This window comes from Sinocyclocheilus anshuiensis, unplaced genomic scaffold, assembly GCF_001515605.1.
Source record: "Sinocyclocheilus anshuiensis isolate Anshui unplaced genomic scaffold, SAMN03320099.WGS_v1.1 scaffold179, whole genome shotgun sequence".
NCBI lineage: Eukaryota > Metazoa > Chordata > Actinopteri > Cypriniformes > Cyprinidae > Sinocyclocheilus > Sinocyclocheilus anshuiensis.
This window is the reverse complement of record NW_015549577.1, coordinates 637,558-654,062: the sequence shown is the minus strand read 5'-3', so window position 1 is coordinate 654,062 and position 16,505 is coordinate 637,558.

The window sequence follows — 16,505 nt, the reverse complement described above, 5'->3', positions numbered from 1 at the left end:
AATCTGGAATACTAGTTTAGCAAGTCTAATGAAGTTCACATTATACAGAGTAAGAGAAGTGGTAATGTCATTAAAACGAACAGATTAGATCACCCAAAAATGAACATTCTGTTATTATTTAATCACCCTCTTGTGGTTCTGAACCACTATGATCTGTTTTTTCTTCCATGGAACAGAAACTCTCTTGTGCACTCTTGTGAATTATAAAACTAGTCATAGAATAGCTTTGTGTGAAATTTAAATTATTAGTCACTCATTTTCTTCACCACTAGAGGGCTGTTAACTGCTGGGTTCGGAGTCAATGAGTTGAACTCAAGAACCAGATTAGGTTATTGATTCACAAACAGATAATTTAGACCAGCTTTGTGAACTGGATCAAATGATTAATTGGTAATAAAGTTTTTTTTCTTTCTTACAGTATAGGTTGTTTGTCTGTTATTATTTTTCATCATTGTCAGTGCAGTTTATTGTTTAGAATTGGTGCATTGTTAGGCTATGGTTAGTTCTAACTTGATGTTTTAGCATTCTCAACAAGCTCAAGTTCAAGTATGTTTTTTTTTTTTGGTTTGTTTGTGCATTAGAGAGCTTGTTGACATGACACACAAAAAAAGAAATGTACAAAATATGTACAAAGGGAATGTACAAAGTATTACTAAGAAGATTTCCCTTGCACAGATTTACCATTTCTGTGACACTGTTATTTCAGTTGTTGGAGAAAAGCCCATGATTCCGTGGTTAAGCAATCCAGTGTTCTGGAACACTCAGTGCAAGCCTTTATTATCTGCAAAAAACAAAACCCGCAACGGTCAAAAAAAAGTTATACTTATTTTATTTCTGCTAGTTGCCAAGGCAACATTTCTTGTTTTTTTAAGTTATATATATTACATTTATACATTTATCTATATATTAATACAAATGTAAAATACTATAAAATTACTATTAGTTTAATATTAAAGTGAATACAGAAATAAAAACATCTAATTGAAATATCAAAAAAAAGCTACAATAGTATAATTAATATTACAAAAAAAAATCACTGTTTGAGAGTGTATTATAACAATCCATTTATAACCATTATAACAATCTAAAGCCAGCAAATAAACTACATATTAAAAGTGAACACATTTTCTGAACTTAAATGTGCATTTATTTTATACCATATTAACTCAAAAATATGTCTGTACATTTTGAAATTGACAGTAAGATGAAGACCACTTATACTAATCAGCCAATTGGGTATTAATTGTCACTAATTGTTTTGAGGTGTCAAATGTCATAGCAAAATATTGTCTGAATAACTTGCCTAGATTACATATTCATTAATATTAATATTAATTTTAGTGGGATATGCAAAACAGACTCTATCAATCCAATTGGAACAATCAATAACTACAACTGATGACTGTTTTTGCTTTCTTTGTGCATTGAAACTACACTGAGAACAGTTCTCCTTTTTTTGTTCAAGTATTTGCCTCTAAAGGCTTCAGGTAGTGCTCTGTCACAGCCATAATCACCAGAGAGCAAACTTCAGTATTTTATTACTTAGCTGTTTCTGGGTTGTGGACTTCTGTGATGAGTGATGCGGCGTCCTATAACTCAATTAGAGGAGACACAGTCTAAAGATTTTTTTCTTCAAGAATCATTTTCTAATTCAGTTTATTAATCTGTGCAAAGACATCATGAGCTGTCAGACTAGAGAATCCTCATTATTCAATACACCTGAGGAAACTGACAGGCCCTGTAATGAGATTCTCACTCTCTGCTTTTGCAGTCTCATACTAAACAGCACAGGGTGCCGCTGAACTCTCTAGAATAAAAGCATGTAAAAGGATCAAGAGAAATGTGATTAAGTTAGTTCAATATAAATGGATGCTCTTGATGCCGCATGACTTGTTGAAGCAGTTTCACTCTCATTAATGTTATAGACCTGAATTAACAATTGTTTTTAATAGAATGACCCCCAGTGTTTTATTGAAAATGGGTCCTTTTCAAAATATATGGACTAAAATATCCCTTGATTTTTCAGTTATGAAAAACATTTTAAATATTCAAGAAACCAAAATATTAATTAAACCACATGTGTCATTAAGCCTGATAAAAATGCTCATTTTAGAAGAAAATTTCAAACAGCACTTAGAGGCTTTTGCATCTGAACTCTTTATATATATACACACACATATCTATCTATCTATCTATCTATCTATCTATCTATCTACATACATACACACACACACAATATACTTTTTTTCATTTCAGTGACTTGAGTTGTTTTGCACATTTTAATAATTTGAATTTATAAGGTGCATGAAACACTGTTTTTTACCTTTATTTTTTTCCACACAGGTCATTTGCATGTACCATTATTTGTTACAAAATATATTTAGTGGTATGATACATTTTAGTCTGCTCAAAAATGTTTTTTTTTTTTTTATTGCCATCTTAGAAAATTAATCAACCTTTGCTTAATTTGTGAAGAAAATAGTCAAGTTGTCTTTTATGATTAGTTATAATGTCAATATGTTACAGTTTTTCTCAGTCGTTTTGGTGCATTTCTCAAATCAAAAATGAAATTCTCAAAACTACTTGTTCAACCTCCACATCATCTAGTCAATTGTGCACATTATAAAAGCAGTTTCTCATTCTTTTGAACAAGTTGCAATTGCTTTGGTACATTCATGCAACTGATTATGTATATTTGTCTGTGGTTTCCTACATTATTAGTTGCTAATGTCATGTTACTCAAAATGTATTATATAGTTTTCTGTGCAACAGTCTTACCCCCCAAAACATCTAGTCATTAGTTCATAGTATAAGTCATTAAATGCAAAATGGTTCATTTAGTTGTCATAAACTGTCAAGCACATTTTTTACACATTATTATTAGACTTTTTGTAAATTTGGCATGAATTGTGCAAGTGCATCTTGACTTTCACTAATGTAGAGCATGTAGATCAACCAATGATAAACCAGTTCTCTGAAATAGCTCAAAGGTGCATCTCATGAATCTTCAGTTGGAAAGCATATACTGTATGACTGTTGACAGAGGACAACACAGGAGTTACAAATTCTGACAATGGACTTTCTAATTTTTTTTTTATTTTCATCTTTGTGCCCATATTTAGTTTTGAGAAATGCACATACTTTTTTGCAAATATTAAGGATGATTTGAGAAATGCTCCAAAGCGACTGAGAAAAACTGTAATAAATATTTACCACTCATCTTTTTAGGAGAAAGCTGAACTGAATTCAGTATTTCAATAACTTTTTTTTTTGAAAGTGACCCAATTTTGTTCAGAGATCTGAACTTATTGTTTCGGGAAAAAAAAGTTTAATTCGAGAATTGAGCCAAGGCAATTGAGAAAAACTGTAAACTACTGAACTGAAACCCAAAAGGTCTTTTATCTAAATACTTCCAGAAGGGGGCTTAATCCTAGTCTTGGTGCTAAATCTATCTATTTATTTGAAGTTAGACTTGAGGTATTAAGGTCTTCCTTTTGCCTTTAAGGTGTTGATAAGTGCTCTTTCCTTTTAAGGGGCTCCTTATCAGAATCTGTCCTTGGCCTTCCTCTCATTTTCAGTCTTAACACAAACCAGGCTCACCTTTATGAGAATATCACTCCCATCAAACACTTAGACAAATGTCATTTCTGAGATGAAGTTTGTCAAAAGCTTTGGCTATAACAGTGATGCCTATAAAAAAATGAATGTGAGCTCTGGGGAACTGAGTTGAAGGCGATGAGTTATTAGCACAGCTAATGCTACTGCTGCATCCAACTACAAAATGTGGAGAGTTGGATGTGGATAATAAATGAAGACTGAATTCAATTTTGGTTGAAAAATGGCATTTTTAACTTGAACCCGATGCATTGTGGCCGAATCTCTCCATCATCCCTGACATTCTGTCAAGGTTAAGAATTTTGTTTACCAGTCAGCTTATTAATGTCACTGTTCTCATCTTTTCTATCTTTTTGTGGACAGTCGCCCAATTTATAAAACTGGAGATAAAGTTAGTAATTCGACAAGAATCAGACAGACCTCTCTGTCTTTGCAGACTCTATATCAGAGGCCTCAGATAATCTGCTCACATTCATTTTACATCTGTGTTCTTCAGTCTGCTTTCAAAATATCTTGTTTAGTTTTGCTGTGTACTAGACAGTTATGCTTGTTATAACATATTTTGACATCTTACAGTCATCATGGAACAGCATTTTCAATTCCCATTCAACATTTCTTGTCAATGTTTTATGTACAACCCTTGATATTCCTGTACACTTGTAAAGTTGCTGTATAAAAATACTCATATTTTGGGCTTTTATCTAAAGTATGCATCAAGATGACCTATCTTGATTGGCATATTCTTGTTCATTTTATCTCAAGGGTGGCATAGCATTTAAATAGCAAAAGGTTAATGGCATTACAATGACTTTCTCAAACAGGTTATAGATTAAATGGTTATTAACATTTGGATGTTTCCCAGCTGAAGCAGCATATAATATAATGCTCCAGACCTTGCCTCATGGCTTAATGGACCTATTACACACGTCTGATAGCCAATCCAACAGTTTTGTCGCCGTAACCTTTTACTGCTGATAGATTTCCTCTTTTCATTGGTGTACCACAGTATTAAAAATACGACCCACTGTGTGGGAGCTAAAGCACTCACCGTTAAGTGTGTGATTAATGCATGACAATATGTTGAACGTGGACTACTTGGAATATATATGAACTGAATCTCAGTGAGATGCATGAAATATGAACTCTGCTATGCCATCAGAGTCCACATTTTGTCAGTAATGGTGGACTCTTTACATTGATTTCTGTTGTTTTGTATAGTAAGCTAATGATATTTTCTATCCACTAAACCTAACATAGAACTTTCTACATTTTCAGATTTACATTAAGACATTAAGATGTTTATTATGCATGTCTAATAATCTAGTCCCCACATTGCGGGTGATTTCATGTTTTGCTATGGGGAGCATTGTGCAGAGTTTCCGCAGGTTTTTTATTAAAGTAAATTTAAGGCTTGTTTTAAGACTAAGTAAAGAAAATTTAAGTAACAAATTGAATGGAACACAATATGCCAATGCGGTTTCTAAATGTAAGTGTCGTATATTAGCAACACTTCAAAGTTTACTTTTTAATTCATTTTTACGAAAAAAAAAAATAGTAAAGTTTGAATACCTCTGCTTCCAATCTTTAGAATATGGAAATAACTTTTACTGTACCTTCTGATCACTTATTTTCATGCCCAATTGACAGATATTTGTTCTGGTTTTAAGCATAAACTCACTTAATTTTGTTCACATTCTCAGAAAATAAGATTTATTATCTTCATTTTGTATCTCAAGTAAATGTATTTTGATTTAAGGATGTTTAGATATTTTGTATTGGAAAACTGGACAAAACTTTACTGACTTTATGAATTTAAGACTTTCTGCTCCGATTTAAGACCTTTTTAGGCCTTAATTTGTGGAAGGGTGAATTAAGACTTTAATAACACCTGCGGAAACCCTGAATCTGATCATGTGATCTCAACATGTCTGGCCCTTTGAGGTGACCCCCATCATTTAAAATAAATCAGCTTTTATTTGGCTACTGGTATGACTGGAGACTTCATCTTGTTTGAGTCAACAAGTTTTTAAACATATTTTTCAAAAGTAAAAAGTTTATGTGTAAAATATTTGAAATGAGTAAATAATTACTGAGTGCACATTTAATTTCTTTGGTCATTACATGTTTCTGTTGACCTTTAGTACTGAGATCTGGCATCTATTGTCTGCATACAGAGGCTCTGATTACACTGCAGATTATAAGAGTTGTAATTGCAGGGTTGTTCTTCTTCCTGGCATGTGTCTTTTCAAGTAAATAACTATTATTTCAACAGCATACAGTCATTAATCACTAAAGATTTTTAAATCAAATGATCACCTTATACTCGCTGCATGATAAATGGATTTATCTAGTGAGATAGAACCTAGTTTAAGTATAATGTATTAGGCCTATGCGCCAATGAAAACTCAGTCCAGGCATGTTTGGGCAATTCACTGTACCCTCCCTGAAATCAAAGAATCCACAACATCCTAAATATATTTGATAAAAACAAATAAAACGATCCTCTGCTCTCATCTGTGTTTCAGTGACTGAAAGGAGCGATTATGAAACTTGGCAGACTCCACAGCTTGCTGGCAGTTTAAAGCTGGGCTAGATGTTTTGGTCAATGGGTTTCGCAAGGGTAAGAACATTCTGTGCCAGATTCATAATTGATTGCAAAGAGGCTCATTTGACATGTTAAATGGAAGTCTTAAATCTTTTGCAAGGTTCAAGCATGGCAGATAAACAGTACACATGGCCTTGATAAAAAGACTGTTAAAGGCAAAACACAGGAGAGAATCCAATAAGCAATTTATGGGAATTAAAGGTGCTGTAATCCTACTACTATGGATATCATTCAAATTGATGCCCTGAAATATTACACTCATCTATAGACTCTGTAAACCAAGGAGTTCTAATATACCTGGAGAAAGCTGTTAGCATTCCCATTGGCAGGTTGTGTATCAGTTACTGCACCATTAACCAATTAAAAATGGTCAGAACGTTATTTAAAGACACCAGATTGTTTAGTCTATCTAAGTGCTGATATGAAAATATTCTTAATGTTTTCAACAATACCCAATTTGAATTGCCCTCTAGAGAAAGCCAAGACCTGACGGATATATATAATTTTCTGTCAATACAAATGCTATTGCAACATGTCCTTTCATTATTTTCCAATTTGGAACAAAGACTCTGTTCGTCATTATATTTAAGTTAGATACAAGTCACAAAAAGTTCAGTTTTTTAAAAGCTGTGGTTCTGCCTCTGAGGATGAACTTCCCCAATTCACTCTGTGGGACGTCTGCATTGACCTGTAGCAAAATTAGACGAAATGGACAGTTGGGCTGCAGGGGATACACAAGAAAGGTATTCTGTCAGATTCAGCAATCGTTTATTTTAGAACAAAAAGTGTAGGAGTCGTAGGTCTTCCTGTTCTTTCAGACAAGGAATAAATGCAAAAATGAAATGCAACCAACCATTGGGCATTTAGGACAGCATGCTTGTCAAGTTGTATGTGTAATGTTAAAAATTTTGCATATTGTTTGGCCTTTTTTACATTTGATTTTTCTTTACTTTTACATGATAAACTGTGATCTCTAATTTGAAGAAAAAACAGTTGAGAATCACTTATCAACAAATTGAGGTTTCATTCAATTGTTTTCATTAAACAGAATATCTTGGAGTTTGCTATGATTTGTTTCAGGAACATGTTGAAACAAGTTTTCTGCTTCTGTTGGACATTCTTCAAAGCATGGTGGCTGTCTGTTTGCCATTTAATCTTTGAAAATGCATAAATAAATAAATAAATGCAGAATACTGCTGACTTGGAAATTATATTGGTTTAAATGCATAATGCAGTATTAGATACTCATACATCGCATAGACATTTCACTGTATATATGTGGTCCTTGGTCAACAGTTTATACAAAGTAAAGCTTACTTGCAGGAGTTTTGTATCCCATAATGCAGTAGGTCCTTCTCCAAACTATTGTCGCTAAACAAATTGGGATTTGGCAGGTCATAGGTCAGGTGAAAACATATTACAAAATAAGCAGTATGATTTATGTCATTTTAAGTGTAAGACAGCCATGCAGAGAAACATGGCAGAGATGAACATTGTTAGAAGTAGATGTTAGAGATTGTAAGCAATTTCACTGCACAGGCATCAGACACTCTCTATAGGGCTTTCTTATTTCTTTCTTTCATATTGTCTTTAAAACATCCATATCTCTGAGGGGTATGACACAGACTTCATCTTTATAGTGAAGTCAAGGACAGGTTATTTTTTAATAAATGTCTCTAGAGAGTTCAAACCCGTGTCTCTTAGGAGGATGTCACGGTAGCAGTCATTTTCAGGGTGTGTAGTTGGATGAACACACTCACAGGAGCAGGGAAATGTGTGCACAAGCATATACATATGACTAATCTACTTAAATGAGGGTAGGGACATATTTTTCTGCTCTTTGAACACTGCTTAATATCATCATGGTAGTTTGCACAAGATAATTTACTTTCAGCATTATGTGCGATATGATATTGAGCTTGCTGAAACATAATTTCTCTTGAGTCAGGGACTGTGATATCTCTCTCCATCTTTGACACTTTAGAAGCCAGAAAATAATCAATCTTACTACTATGAATTTTGATTAAAATGATCAGTTTTCTTTGGCAGGCAGTAGGACTATGTTGTTATTATGAATAGGGTACAAAATAGGGCCTGAAACTCTTCAAATCTTCAACTCTATCTTTATTATAAATCTAAAACCAACAAATGATCAGTGAAAGAAGGTGCTTTATAAGATGTATCATATATGTACAAAATCATTATCCTCAGAAGGTCAAACTAAATAAATGTTTTTTATTAATTATTTTTCTAAATTAATTTTAGATGATTTTTAAATATAGTTTAAAAAAATTGTTTTATATTCAACGTTCAGCTCAATTCTGTGCCGCAATTCTGTACTCACAAAGAGTACATCTCTTTCTATAGCGTTGTCAATTCCTATTAATTCTAGTGAAATGGTTCATAATAAACGGTCCTCTCTCTCATATGATTAGTCATTCTAGTCTTCCCTCCTATATTGGAACGCCCTTTACATTTTAGAGAAACAGTGATATTTAGTATAAATGTACCTGTTCAAGTTTGATTGAGATTTAATAATGTGTTAAAAACTGGATATTTTTTTATGCTGGATTATGTTTGTTAAAACCCCAGTTCCAGAAAAGTTGGGACATTTTGTGAAATGCCATCAAATCAAGAATATGTTATTTGGTCATTCCCTTTAACTTTTATTTAATTGACTAAACTACAAAGAAAAAAATGTCAATGTTTTCACGGGCCAGCGTTATTTTATGTTGTAAATATAAGCAAATCTTGATTTTGATGGCTGCAACACACTCCAAAAAAGTTGGGACAGAGGCATGTTTACCACTTGAACTTGACTTTTAATTAATTGTTTGGGAATTGAGGATACTAATTGTTAATGATTTGCACGCAAAATTTTTGTCCAATCTCGCTTGATACAAGACTTCAGATGCTCAGCAGTCTGTGATCGTCATTGTCTGATTATCCTTTTCATGACCGGTCATAAATTTTCAATAGGAGACAGACTGCAGGCAGGTCAGTCACATCCTCTCTGTGTCTATGAAAGCACGCTGTTATAGCACATGCAGAGTGAGACCTGGCACTGTCTTGATCTAATAAGCATGGACTTCCCATGAAAGACGTCATCTTGATGGCAGTATATCTCTCTGTACAATTCCAATATATGCCTCCATGTCAATGGTATCTTCGCACATATTCCAGTCACGCATACCGTTCGCTCTGCTGCAGCCCCATACCACGATAGACGTTTGCTTTCGCATCTGTCGCTGATGAAAGTCTGGATGGTCCCTTTGGTCTTTGGGACTGAGAACACGATGTCCATTTTCCCCAGAAACAAGTTGAAATGTGGACTCATCTGACCACAGCACACATTTCCACTGTCTTTTGGACTATCTGAGATGACCTCTGGTCCAGAGAACCCCGCGGCAGCACTACATTGAAGTGATGTATAGTTTTTTCTTAGAGTAACAGAGAGTTGCATTTATTGATGCAGACTGTGTTAAGTGACAGCAGTTTTCTGAAATACTCCTGAGCCTACGTGGCTATATTTAACACCGTAGCATGATGGTTTCTAATTCAGTGCCATCTGAGGGCTCAAAGGTCATGCACATTCAACTACGGTTTCCTGCCTTGCCCTACACAGACTGAGATTTCACTGGATTCCCTGAATCTTTTCACAATATTTTGTATGGTAGTTGGTGAAAGACCTAAATTATTTGTGATTTTGCATTGAGAAATCACATTTTTGATTTGTTTGACACTTCTCTCATGAAATTTGGCACAAAGTGATAAGCCATGATCCAGCTTTGCTTGCAAAGACTGAGATGCTCCTTTTATACCCAAACATGAACTGTTTCAAAAGAGTTTAATTAGGATATTCTATAACATTTTCACTTTTATTTTGCCTCTGTCCCAACTTTTTTTGGAGTGTGTTTCAGCCATCAAAATCAAAATTAGTTTACATTTACAAAATACACTTAAGTTGGTCAGTGAAAATTTTGGATGTCTTTTCTTTGTACTTTTGTAAATTAAATAAAAGTTAAAGAATTAACAAATCACAGATTATTGATTTTATTGCATTTTACAAAATTTCCCAACTTTTCTGGAATTGGGGTTGTATATAATAGTTTATGAAACCTTTCTAGGAGTTCTCACAATAAATGTACTGTATGTATTCTGGGAAATTACAAAAATATATGATGTGATCAATAGGCTATTCAAGTTGTCTTATATGAAGAAGTGTTTGCTAGTTCATTCTTGGAAATTAATTAATTATTATGGAATTAAATTTATTTTATAAAAAAATGTATTCTATTTTGTGCAAATATTTTTACACATTTTCCAGCAATTTACAGGGTTTCAGATCTGTAGAAGGCACAAAGGCAAGGCACTTTTCTTAAAGGAAGAAGGTAGAAAGATCATGGAGGTGTGCACTTTGATAGTAGTGAGTAATTTTAAACAATTCTTTAATTCCTTTCCACCAGTTACTTTTGTCTGTTCACTGTCTGTCTGTGACATTTATTTCCAAGAATTATATGATTAGTTTGGTTGAGCTAGGAGCTCTTTCACAACAATCCTTCCCGAGTGGCTTGCATCCTTCTGCCATTAGCCAATTAAAGCTGGAGAGATTATAGCACTAGTGTTTTAAAACAGGCATGTAATTGGCTATTTCCAGTATAAACAAACCTCTAGCCCAAGGGATGCTTTGACCTCTATAACTTCCATGTTCCATATGAGAAGAGATTGGGCCACCTTTTTGTGTTTTCTGTGTCACTCAGTCCCTGAGAAAACATGACAGGTGCACATGAAGTGTTAAATTTTTTTCCTTGGAAGATCACATTCTGGCACATTTTGGTGCTGGTTCCTAGCATGCTCAAAGCAACACAAAGGTGATGAAACTTATCTGTAGTCATCAACAGAAAATCGACCATGTTGGTCCCCTAAGTAAGCCTTGGAAAATTAGATTGCTGAAATGATATCATGAAAGCTACCACAATGACTTCTGCTTTGCAGTTCACCAAAGCCCCCACAGATATAGTCTACTCCCAGTGGGCTTCAAATATATTACAGAAATGTTTTTTTAAAGAAGGAATATATATCTGGCAGAAATAATATTCAGAAAAGAAGGTCATGAAGCCCATTGTGATAACCAGTATATAGCTGAATGGCGCTTGTTTTCGATGTTATATGTGAGAAAATAGACAGAAAGCTCTTTGAGGGACTGTGAAAAATATGCTTTCCACCTACATATAGGCCAGCTGGGATATTACTGACAGTTTTCTGAATAGGACAAAATAAAATAGCCTTAAAAGGCTTACATCATGCTATTTTTCACTGTACTGTACACTGTCTTAAACATGGCAATGCAAGTTATCATTGTCATTATCGGACATAATCCTGGCTAATTATCCCGGTTACATGCCTACTGACCAAATAAATACATAAATGCATGGATGTATTGAATTTGTTTTTCCCTGTATATTGTATTAAAGTTGCCACTATGGAAAAACAATATTGCAGTAATATTAACACTGATGTCATGTGGTGGCAATTTAATGCCATTTTCTGCAGTCGAAAAGATTCAAGATGATGTCAGTTGCGTTTGTATGAGACTAGACTGACATGAGACTGTCACTGCAGTCCAAACAGGATAAATCCACGTATGAAAGGTCACTTCGGAGTAAAAACAGTCATGGCTGCCATATTTAATGATTTTTTAAAACCAAAGTACTCAATAATTGCCACTTCTAAGGGCACTTCGGAATGAAGGATTTCGAAGGGCACAACTAATGTACACTTCGCTCCCATGATTATTGCTGAAAATATAATTATGTGACAACGACGCCTCTTTAACTGGCTTGGCGAGATGACGCAGAAGTGCGCTCCACACTTTTAAAGGTCCCATATTGTACACCTTTCTGGAGTTTTATTTTAGGTTTTGATGTCCTTAAGAATATATATTTGCAGTATAAGTACCAAAAACCATCTCAATATATTTTTACAGCTCCTCTCTCAGGAGCTCTGCTGTGAACAGGTCGATTTTGGTCTGTCTAATTAATATTCATGAGCATCTCTTCTGATTGGCCTGTTGTTTTCTGAGTGACGCACGGCCAGGCCAACCACAGGTAACTAGGGTCAGCCGACGTCACAGCGCTAGCTGGAGGCAACAAAACAAAGGGGAAACCGGAGGCAGACCATTCAAACCAGCGCAGATTCGGCTACATGAGCCTAAAATATCATCTTGTTGTGATGTTGACTTTTTACGGAAGTCACAACGGTTCGTGAAAAATAGCTAGAACTTTAAGCAGGCTGTGTGCATTTTACTGTGGACTGACTGTTTTGAAACTTATATGGTAGTTAAATAGCCCCTAGACCTCAGTAATCGTGAAAAAAGCCAGGAAATTTCAGTTTTGACAATATGGGACCTTTAAGAATACAGGTTCCAAAAGGTTGTTTTTGCAACAATGCAAAAGAACCATTTATGGGTTCCCTAGATAATCTGTCAGTGAACAGTTCTTAACAGAATAATTTTTTCTTGGTGTGAAGAACATTTTAATAATTTAAAGAAGCGTGTTCCACTATAAATAACCTTTTGTGCAATGGAAGGGGTTCATGGATGTTAAAGGTTCTTTATGGAACCATCGATGCCAATAAAGAACCTTTATTTTTAAGAGTGCAAGGAACACTGTTTTGGTCCCCTACTACACCCTTCATCCCTTTGAAGCTCTTGCTTTGGAGGGTAAATCCTTTGAAGGGAGTAGGGCATAGGGATGAGTGAATAAATTAGCAGCGGTTGTAGTTGGACAGCATATAGATATACAGCATTGTCATAGACACTGTACCATTAACATGCAATTGATCGGGCAAATTGGATCATCACCCAATTAGAACACAGAACGTTTACATTTGTCACAAACAATTGATTCCTAAAGGTTTTCGAAGCTTCATGAAGCAGTGTTTCAAAAGTGCCTAGCACTAGAGATCAAGACAGGCATCAGAACACATTCCAATTACATTTACATTTGTTTTTTGATGTATATATGTGGAAAACATCCAGATGCAAGTCGCATTAATGTTAAGTGTAAACAGGGTCATGGATGATGGTGAATATTATAAAATATCTTGACCGCTGAATGCTGCGCTTGTCCAATCAGAATCTTTTTTTTTTTTCAGAGAGCAGTGCAATAATAAGAAATATTTACTTGTTAGTGTTATATCTTGGCTGTTCATTAAAATGGTTTCCTGTATTTTTTTTCGGTAAAATACCTGACCCAGTTGTTTTGTTTTTCATATTTCAGTTCTGCTGCACCCAGCTTGAATCATTTTACTGCCTCCCACTACAGAATGAGTAAGATACCTTTACTCAAAGTCCCAGTGTGTTCATTTATAACTGGGGTTGTTTTGGGTCGTATATTATATCAACAAAGTACCAACTGACTTACATTACACTTTATGTTCTGAAACCCTTTTAACTTTTATTACAGCTGTAGGGATATTTTTGCTCATACTAGCACCCTCAGTACAACATTTGCCTCATTTAAGAGGGTGTTCTTTTACTTCAGTCTTTGTAAGGAAAAGAACCCCACCTGCAAAAGTTCAAATACAGGCAATAGTCCAACAAATCACAGACCCGTGTGGACTCCCACATATCAAACCACTTATGTTGATCATTAGGAACATGACAGCACCATTCCTTCCTCCTAACTAGCCTCACATTTATCCATAGCAATGGTCTTGCTATGGTTTGCTGTGGGTGTAGAAGCAATAGTGAGGTGTGAAATTCTGAGCCACTTTGAGAAAACTGTGATCGCCTTATCAGTGGACCCTTTTTAATGGGATTTTCTGCTCTGCCCGCCAGTGCTGTTTTGCTGCTTGTTGTCTTGGTGTCTCAACTCCTGCTAACATGCAAAGTTTGTTCCTTGAGAGAGAGAAGCACATAGCTCAGATGGGGTCTTGGTCCTCACCGTATCTTTCTGCATAAACAGACATACAGTATGTTTTAAGTGACATAAGGTGGCCAGCAATACATTTTCTCCCATTCTCTTGAAGTTTAATTATTCTTCATTTACAGATTTTTGTGAGTGTGCAATTTAACTAAGAAAAAAGAAGTGGCTTAATGAGCACACAGAGCGCTTGCTACTGAGATAATGTAATACATTGTTAAAGTGTCTCATGACAATGAGCTCATTTCAATTAATCATTGGCTAAATAGTTAGGCTAAAAAACGTTTCCTGTTTGAAATAATATACATTTCTGAAATTAGATATGCAACATAATAATGCAATATTTGATAAATGATTTCATTTAACAAATGCAATTTATTTGTTTAGTTTTTATAGGCTATATTTCAACCCAGTATATTCTGTCATATTGGATGGACTAGACTGCCTTAAAAAATGTAGATGCTTATTTTTTCAGTTATTTACAAATTGTCATTGCGGATTTGGTATCTATTCCTAATTGTTTACTAATTTATTTAAAGTAATATAAGTAAACATTTGAGTAAGCCAGAAGAACAGTTTTGCTGGAATTAAGAATTGAGTTTTGAAAGGAATAGGCAGTAAAAATACAGTTCTTGTAAAATATAGTTGATCTTTTTTATTTATTTATTGTTTGTTTGTTGTTTACAGTTCTGTTTAGAACAGTTTTTTTTTATTTGTGTAAAATGATGCCATTTTTAAAGTCACCATCATGGAGATTATCATGTTCTTATATTTTTATTTTTTAGATTATTGTGTCATATTCTTCTAAGGAGAAATTTATTCACCCTATGTTATTTATTTTATATGAAGCATTTTTGCAGTATATTAAAGCAGAAACTATAGTTCTCCCAGTGTCTTAGAGTAAGAAGTTCAAGAAAGTCTAATCTTACATCAAATGATGTTGCATCTTCAAGTAGAAATAACATAATTGAATGTGGGTTGATTTACTCACTTTACTGTGTATAATTTGGCTGATATCACTACAAAATAAGTATGTTGAACTCTTAGTGCAATGCCCATTGTGTTCAGTGATTACTGTGAGTATTGATATGAAGGTAAGGACTAAACGGTTCACCAGGTCCTCCTCAGATCATCAGTATCAAAATCATTTCTTTGTTGTGTCCGTTATACTCACAGAACTGGAAACAATGAGTTCAAAGATAATTAATTTAGTTGTGTGGACGAACTGCTGCCTATTTCCAGAATTATTAAAGTTATATGTGTAATGACTGATCAAACAAGACTCCCCTAATACATCAAAAGAGATTCACTTAATTGAAAAGGGGTTGTTTGATGTGCATATTTAACTTGCATTACCATACCTGTCCTTTTGAAGTTGTGCGTTCATCATATCTCAGTGAGTTTATGAAAAGATATAGCGAGACTGAAAATGATTATTATTATTGCATTGCATAGGACCACTGGCCTGTATAAGCTGTTCTCTTATTTAGATTTCGATCTTCAAGTCTTTCATATACTGTGGCTTTGAGTTTCAGTGCGGCATAAATGTAAATCATAGTGTTCAATGAGCCTTATAAAATGCACCGCTATTTCAAATGCCATGACCGGCCCATAATCAGTGGAAGTAATATAGTGTATTATGAAAAGATTAATGCCCATATAAATCCTTAAAAATAGTATCCAATGGAATAATAAAGCTTTTTTTTCATCCTTTTGTTTTAGCAAGTCCAACCCACTTTTTTTTACAACAAATACCAGCAAAACACCATTCTTTGGGAATTCTTAGGGCCAGTTCATGGCGCTCAAGTTAAAAGAAGTTCAGCATTAAAAAAAAAAAAAATCTCAAGACCTTTTTTTCCCCATTTCACAGTTGCATCTTCAAAGTAAAAACGCATTCTGTGTGAATGACCTCTTAGCCTACACATTTTTACATGAAAATCCTCACATTCACATGTGCCCAATGCTATAATTTTAGCCCATTTTTATTTTTTTCCTTTTCCTCAGTAAAGCGTTTGTTCCTGGGATTATCTAATGGCCTATGGGTCTCTGCTCTGATGGAAAGGATTTCATAGCTTACAGCTATCTGATAACTAAGCTATGTATGAGCTTTTTCATATAGAGACAGTCAATTATCTTTAAAAGGCTTGTTGTGTAAAATGAGATGGAACGACAGCCTCTTGTCTGATAGCTTTCAGATTCTTAGATGTCATCTCTGTACATCAGCACTCTTCTGAGAGAAGTCATCGCCATGACTCTGAATATTGGACAAAATTCATTCAGATTAATTCCTTATGCGATATACCTCCTATTTTAGAGAGATAGACTGAACAAGGAAATACACACACACACAAACACACACA